This window comes from Rattus rattus, chromosome 1 (assembly GCF_011064425.1).
Source record: "Rattus rattus isolate New Zealand chromosome 1, Rrattus_CSIRO_v1, whole genome shotgun sequence".
In the NCBI taxonomy this organism is placed as follows: Eukaryota; Metazoa; Chordata; class Mammalia; order Rodentia; family Muridae; genus Rattus; species Rattus rattus.
Genome location: NC_046154.1, coordinates 77535171 through 77541572, shown reverse-complemented (window position 1 = coordinate 77541572; position 6402 = coordinate 77535171). Strand labels below are relative to the sequence as shown.

At 43.5% G+C, this 6402-nt stretch overlaps 1 pseudogene; it reads right to left on the bottom strand.

Moving 5' to 3' along the window:
- The window catches only part of LOC116895294, a 13721-nt pseudogene extending 9284 nt beyond the window's left edge, over positions 1 to 4437 (bottom strand).
- Positions 4438 to 6402: the final 1965 nt, after the last annotated feature.

Sequence of the window (6402 nt, the reverse complement as noted above, 5' to 3'; positions counted from 1 at the left end):
TAGTGTTGGAAAAAGCCAGAAGAGGAGTTTGGATTCCCTAGAGATGGAATCACAGGCAGTTGTAAGCCTGAAGGAGATGCTGGGAACTATTCTTTTTTTTTTTTTTTTTTTTTTTTAAGATTTATTTATTATGTATAGAGTTCTGCCTGCATATACACTTACACACCAGAAGAGGGCATCAGATCCTATTACAGATGGTTGTGAACCACTATGTGGTTGCTGGGACTTGAACTCAGGACCTCTGGAAGAACAGTCAGTGCTCTTAACCTCTAAGCCATCTCTCCAGCCCTTCTTCACCATCCTTATCCATGTTCTCAACCATTATGCCATCTTTCCAGCCTTGAATTACCCATTTTTTGTTAGATTTTGGTCTTTTAAATATTTATTTATCTATATTTAGACTTGTTCCTTTGCTTTATGAGTATGAACACTTTACTGGAAACAGGTATGTGTACAATGCAAATGCCTGTTGGATCCCGTGAACCTGGGGGTGTGGATGGTTGTGAGTGACCACGTGGATACCAGAGATAAGACCTGGTTCTTCTGCAAGAGCAGGAACAGCAGTGTGCTCTGAACTGCTGATGTGGAACCACCTCTCCACTCTCCAGGTTCTGTCTTTTATATATTCTGGGCACAAGCTCCTTAGAGGTTGTGTAACTGTTAGATATTTTTGTCTATTCTGTGTCTGTTCTCTGTCTTGATGGGATCCATTAATGTCCAACAAAACTTTGTTTGTTTGTTTGTTTGTTTGTTTATTGAGACATGCTCCTGTTACATAAACCAGGCTGCCTCAAACCTTCCCTCCCCTGCCTTAACCTTCCCAACAGTGAGATTATAGAAGGGCACCATCATGAACAACTTTTTAATTTTGATGCAGTCTGTCTTAGTTAGGGTTTCTATTGTTGTGAAGAGGCACCATGACCAAGGCAACTATTATAAAAGACAACATTTAATTGGGGCTGGCTTATACTTTCCATTAACATCATAGCAGGAATCATGGTAGCGTCCAGGCATACATGGTGCTGATAGTTCTACATCTTGTTCCAAAGGCAAACAGGAAAAGACCACTGTCTTCCAGACAGCTAGGAGGAAGGCCTCAAATCTCACCCCTACAGTGACACACTTCCTCCAACAGGGCCACACCTACTCCAATAGGGCCATACCTACCAATAGCGCCACTCCCTAGGCCAAGCATGTTCAAACCATCACACAATCCAACCTTATCTTAGTCAATAGTCTGTTGCTGAGAAGAGACCCTGTGACCATGGTAACTCTCATAAAGGAAAACACTTAATTAAGGCTTGTTTACAGTTTCAGAGGCTTAGTCCATTATCATCATGGCAGGATACAAGGCAGTGGGCAGGCAGACATGGTGCTGGAAAAGTAGCTGAGAGTTCTACATCCAGATCTTGTCAAAGACCAGCTTGACACCAGGGGTAAACTGAGGTGGGACATAGAGTGAGCTACTGGCAATTCAGGGGGCCTCTGTTGATCACAGCAGGCAATTGGAAGGGAAAGAGGAGGAAGGAGCCAGTCGATGGTTTAAGACCAGCACTGCTTGTAACTGGCAAGAAATTCCAAACCCTGTTTACTCTTCTGGGGCCAAAGCCTAAGGCACCAGGCAATTAACTCCTGCTGATAGCACTGTGGTATTAGAAAAGGAAACTTAGTTACTTGGGCTTGGAGCTCTTTTATTAGAAAAGGAAACTTAGTTACTTGGGCTTGGAGACCAGCTAGAAACTCTGAGCTCTTTTAACTCTTAAGGGGCTGGCGAAAAAGACAAAGAAAAAGAATAAATCACACGTACACACTCATACTCAATGGATGAAGCAAAAAGAGGGCTTCAGCAAGCCAGTTTCATCAATTTCACACGTGCACACATATATACATACATACATACATACATACATACATACACACACACACACATACACACAGTTGGTGGATAGAGAGAAACTCCAACAACCCACACCTTTATTTGTTTTATCTTTGCCTTTTTATATCTTCTAGGACAAAGCTGTCTTACCTCACTGCCATGAATGCAGAAAACAGAATCGGTGCAGTGGGATAATTGACCACATGGTTTTCTAAACACTTTTACGTTCCATAGGTTCATACTAAGTTCAAAGCAATAGTTCACGTCATAGGTCAGTAAGGTTTAAGGAGTTACAGCAGAATCATTTACAAGTCTTTCCATTAAGACTCGCACCTAACTAAACATTCCTTATCTTTTTTTTTTCTTTTTTTCGGGGCTGGAGACCAAACCCAGGGCCTTGCGCTTGCTAGGCAAGCGCTCTACCACTGAACTAAATCCCCAACCCCCCTTACCTATTTTTTAGCTCCACAGGTTCATTATAAGTTTAAAGCAATAGTTTTTATGTCCTAGGTTAACAAGGTTTTTGTCAAGAGACAGGTCTCCTGCCTTGTGTCTTAGTGTTTTGAAGTCTTGTATAGATGAGTGAATCGATCGTTTATTTTCTGTTCTTACATGAATAATAAATCACCCACTCCTAGTTTATGACCCTATTTACTGAGATTAGTGGCCTCATTCCTAACTAGAAGGAATGTTTCCCTTGATCATAAATCTGTCCCAAGCCTATTTCTTTTCCTGGTGCGATTTGTTTATGACACATGAAGGTTCACAAAACTCTTTTTGCAGCTTTCTTATTCTGCAGGAGGGCTTAAAATTACTCGAATCAATTCAGGAGTTCTATAAAATCATTATCAGGAATCATCAAATCATCGGTTTGTATAAAAAGCATTATTGCATGAGGGCATATTGGAGACCTGCCCAACAGAGTGGGTAGATACCCAGGGAGCTATAGACAGTGAGGGTTTCCCCACACCGTGCCATATTAATGAGGAATATAACATGGGAAGGCATATCAGCAGCAAGAAGCAATCCTGGAACCAAGTCTCTGGGGTCCAGAGCACACCCTTTGCAGCCATGTGCAAGACAGTGAGCCATCTTCAGGAAGCTCACTTGCTTGCCATAGACTTTCCTGCATGGCTCCTGCCAGGCTCCTGCCAGGATCCAAAGCTGGCATGAAGAGAGAGCCACTGGACCCGGCTCAAACATTTGAAACTTTAAAACACCACCCAAAGTGATAGACAAGGCCACACCTACTCCAACAAAGTCATATCTACTAATCCTATTCAAACCACAGCGCATATGTGCATGTGTTTGTGTGCATGTATGTGTGTCCACAGTACATATATGCATACTCATGTGTGAGTATATGTGTGCGCATGCATGCACATGTGTGTGCTTCTGCCCACAATGACATACTTGTGTAGATAAATGATATCTTCTTTAATCTCTTCTACCTCATTTTTTTTTTTTGAGACAAGGCTTCTCTCCAACTGAACTTAGAGTTCACCATTTCCACTAATTATTAATCCCTCCCTAGTAGTGCTATTCCCTAATGACTAACATTCAGTATATGAGCCTGTGAGGCACATTCTTATCCAATCACCGCAAACCAATTCCTGTCATCTCCTTTTTTCTGTTATTGTTCTAGACAGGGTTTTTTCTATGCATCCCTGGCTGGCCTCAAACTCACATATGCCTGCTTCTATCTTCTGAATCCTGGGATTAAACGTGTGTCCCACCACACTTGGTTATTTCTTTGATCTTGCTCCTGTAACTTTGGTATCTAAGAAAACAGTGTCTTGCCCAAGGACATATATCTATCCTAAGAGTCTAAGAAAAACTCTGTCTCTGTCTCTGTCTCTCGCTGCCTCTGTTCTCTCTCTCTGTCTCTCTGTCTCTGTCTGTCTCTGTCTGTCTCTGTCTGTCTGTCTGTCTGTCTCTCTCTCTGTCTCTGTGTGTGTGTGTGTGTGTGTGTGTGTGTGTGTGTGTGTGTGTGTACGTTTCCTCTATAGTCATTCTGGATGTATAGGATAGGATAGGAAAGCTCTGGATATTTTCTTCTTAGAGTTCACAGATCTAAGTTTTATTTTGAGGAATGATTCCCATCTTGGTTAATCTCAAGTGACAACTTAATGAGACCCAGAATCACTGGATAGACCAGTCTCTGGACATGCCCCACCATGGTTGCTTTGGCTCACTTTCTGTTCTTTGGAGACAGCCTCATTATATATGCCTGGCTGGCCTGGAACTCACTATATGGATTGGTGTTGACCTCACAGGTGGGGCAGACCTCCTCCCTGAGCAGATGTCCAGTTCAGGAGACCAGGAAGGAGAGACCGTGTGAGGAGCCTGGAGTGAGGTCAGAGCCCAGTTCTGTGTGTGCTCCCGGCACTCGCTCTCCTAGCAGGGTCAAGATGAAAGGGTCAGAGAGCATCAGGGCTCTCCCTCACCTTCTGATGCAGCTGGTGGCAGGCCTGCAGGGTCTCCTCTATAGGAGTGCCGTGGTCTGGTAAGTGTAAATAGAAGAGGTCCACCCGGGGACACTGCAGCCTCTTCAGTGACATCTCCAGCTGGAACTGGATATTGTCAAGTGACTCCTATGACTTCTCCAGGCTTGGAGCAGCCTTGGTGGCAATTTTCACTTCCAGGAAGAACAATAGAGGTTAAGTGTTGGGCGGGGCCATGGAGGTGGTAGGTGTTGGGAGTGGGGCCATGGAGGTGGTGTTGGGCCTGATGGTGTGGGGGTGGTTCGGTGGTTCGGGGAGTGGTTTGTGTGTAAAATGTTCACTGTGTGTGAGCCTTATGAAAAGTGAAATGGTGAACTCTTAAGTTCAGTGGGAGAGGGAGAGAAACCCTGTTTCAAAAAAAAATGAGGTGGAAGAGATTAAAGAAGATATCGATTTCTTGTCTACACATATGTGTCAGCATGGGCAGAAACACACACATGTGCATGCGTATGTGTATGGACGCACATACACTGTGGTTTGAATAGGTTATGGCCTCCACAGATTCTTGTGCTAGGCCATAGGGAGTGACACTATTTAGGAGGTGTGGCCTTGTTGGAGGAAGTGTGTTACTGTGGAGGCAGGACTTTGAGATCTTATATGCTCAAGCTATGCCCAGTGTGACACACCATCTCCTGCTGCCTGCTGATCAAGATGGAGAACTCTCGGGCTGGAGAGATGGCTCAGTGGTTAAGAACACTGACTGCTCTTCCAGAGGTCCTGAGTTCAAATCCCAGCAACCACATGGTGGCTCACAACCATCTGTAATGGGATCTGGTGCCCTCTTCTAGTGTGTCTGAAGACAGCGACAGAGTGCCCACATACTTGAAATAAATAAATACAACTTAAAAAAAAATAGATGTAGAACTCTCAGCTCCTCCAGCACCATGCATGACTGCATGCCACCTTGTCTCCCACTGTGACAATAATGGACAGAACTTCTGAAACTATAAGCCAGCCCCAACTATATGATTCCCTTTATAAGAGTTTCTGTGATCATGGCATCTCTTCACAGCACTAAAACTGGAACTAAAACACCACCCTGGTCGGAAGAGGCCCAAAAGTTAGGATTGCAAGGTTATCCTTATCTGTAAGTATGAAGTCAACCTGGGCTGGGTAATGTATTAATGTGTGTGTGTGTGTGTGTGTGTGTGTGTGTGTGTGTGTGTGTGTGTGTGTGTAGTGGGGTGGCAGATAGGGTAGCTCAGCTCTGCCAAATCCTTGCACTACCACTAGTAGCTATGACCTTGACTAAATTGCTCAGTTTTTCACATCCCTACCAACTGTCAATAGGAGTAAAAGTCATAATAGCTTACAGCGAAGGCCCTAGAATTGTTCAGGGATTGATGGCGCAGCGGTTAAGAGCACTGACTGCTCTTCCAGAGGTCTTGAGTTCAATTCCCAGCAACCACATGGTGGCTTCAACCATCTGTAATGGGATCTGATGCCCTCTTCTGGTGTGTCTGAAGACAGCGACAGGACAGTGTACTTAATATATAATAAATAAATCTTTGAAAAACTGTCATCTAATGTCTAAAACAATTTGAAGAAAAATTACTATGGTTTTCCAGAAATGAGTGCTTTCCAGGTTACTCTGACCCTCATTTAACTCTTAAGTAAATTATGTTTTTTGTGGGTTTTGCCTTTAAAAACATTGTTCCCCTAAGTTTCTGCACAAGAGGCTTTGAGGCATGAACCCATTTTTGGTCACCACCCAATAAAGGACTCATATACTTTTAATTGGTTTAATCATCTTGGTTGTTTGTATCTTATTATTATTATTATTATTATTATTATTATTATTACTATTATTATTATCGGTGGTGGTGGTGGTAGTAGTAGTAGTAGTAGTAGTAGTAGTAGTAGTGAGACAGGGTCTCTCTATGTAGTTCTCTGGCTGCCTTGGAACTCACTATGTAGACCTAGCTGACTTCAAATGCCAGAGATCCACCTGCTTCTGCCTCTGGACTCATGGATTTAAACCGTGCACCAGGGGTTGGGGATTTAGCTAAGTGGTAGAGCGCT